Here is a 1,930-nt window from a genome sequence, read left to right on the forward strand (position 1 = left end):
CTGTTCTTATTGGAACTAATATGTTTCAGATGGATGATGGTCAATTGCCTATCGTATGATTGTCATTTTATACAATATATGTATGTTGGCAATTAGTTTTTCATGCGTAAACGTATAGAAGTAGAAAAGTAAACCGAAAAAGTTCTTCCCTTTCTTTCTGATAGTTACACGATTCTAATAGTTCTTTGATAATACACAAAAGTTATAACCAGAGAAAATATAATCAATACAATAAACACCTTTCCATTGGCAAGAGATGATTGTCACACATTCTACAAGTAGAAAAACAATACCATCCATTCAACTGGAGAAAGGAGTACTAGCTATTGTTGTTAAAAGTACAATGTAATTTTCTTAACCGAGTATTGTGGATTTGTAAGCAAACATTTCAGATATGAAATAATGTAATGTATATTTGTTTTTGTTTTTTTTTTTAATCTGATTAACTTGTTTTTCATATAATGGCTTTATTGTTCGTGTAACAAAACAATTTTTTATTGTGAAAATACCTCCATTCACATACACAAAAGAAAAACACTCACACAGATTCACACACATATACAGACGCTCACACTCACAAACAGGCATCCAAAATATACATGGATATGATTTATACATTAACCCGAATTTACGAAACCGTAAGAGTTCAGAAAAAGCAACTCTTTCAACAATGAAACTCTTTATTATCTATGCAATTGTGAGGATATTTATCATAATAATTAAGTTGTGTTACATAATAACAAACTAAATACAAACAACAGAAACTCAACGTTGGTCAGAATTGTTGTCGGAACGTACTTTATACATTATAATAACAAAATAACAGTCTGAACCAACGAGGAAGCCTCGGCGATGCCGGACTGAGAGAATCGTTAGCACGTCGGACAAAATGCTTCACGGCATTTTATTAAAATGCTTCTGAGTTCATATACCGCCGAGGTCAGCTTTACTTTCCACCGTTAGGGAATCGATAAAATAAGTACCAGTTAAGTACTGGAATAGATGTGCCTGTGGTAGAAACGATCATTATTATTATTAAAGGTGGCGAGCTGGAAAAATCTTTAACAAATCAATTAAGATGCTTCACGACATTTCTTCCAGCTCTTTACGTTCTGAGTTCAAATCACGCCGTGGCTGACCTTGCCTTTATCCTTTTGGAGTCGATGAAATAAGTACCAGTTGAGCACTGGAGTCGATGTAATCGACTAACTCCGTCCCACTAAATTTGCTAGCCTCGCCCCAAAATTTGAAGCCATCATCAAAACAACCCATCAGAATCATTAGTATCGTCTAGATTAAAACAAACTGATGGCTTAATTGTTTTTTCTTCATAGAAAATTATCTCCATATATAAATGAGAAGCATGACATGTCAACGAATCTAAGAATACTGTAAATATATATCCGCTGGAAAGTTAAGAACAGGTTCCTGCCTTGAAATATAGGTAGTTACTAGTTAACAGTTGTTGTTGTTGCTGCTGCTACTACTGCTGGTACTGTTGTTGTTGCTGTTGTTGGTTTTTTCAAGGTCCATTCCTATCAAACTGACCGACGATAAAAGGTGTTCCAGTCATAACCATCCTGTCTTTATTGTATGTTTTACACTATGCTGTCCAATATGTTCCTTTCTTTTCCAATATGGTAGAGATTCGTCTGCTATTCTTCGCAAGTCTAGCAATCACGTAGAGATTTCTTCGTTGTTTATTGTCGCCAGATTTTGTGTGTCGTGTTGTATGTTTGTGTGTGTATGTGTGTGTGTGTGTGTGTGTGTGTGTGTGTGTGTGTGTGTGTGTCCGTGTGTGTGTGTGAACGTGTAGACATGTATACATACTGTCACTGAAAATGTGAACCAGACACACACTCACACACACACAGAGGCACACAGACAGACAGACAGACAGACAGTCAGACAGACAGACAGACAGACAGAC

Source organism: Octopus bimaculoides, chromosome 9, assembly GCF_001194135.2.
Source record: "Octopus bimaculoides isolate UCB-OBI-ISO-001 chromosome 9, ASM119413v2, whole genome shotgun sequence".
Lineage (NCBI taxonomy): Eukaryota > Metazoa > Mollusca > Cephalopoda > Octopoda > Octopodidae > Octopus > Octopus bimaculoides.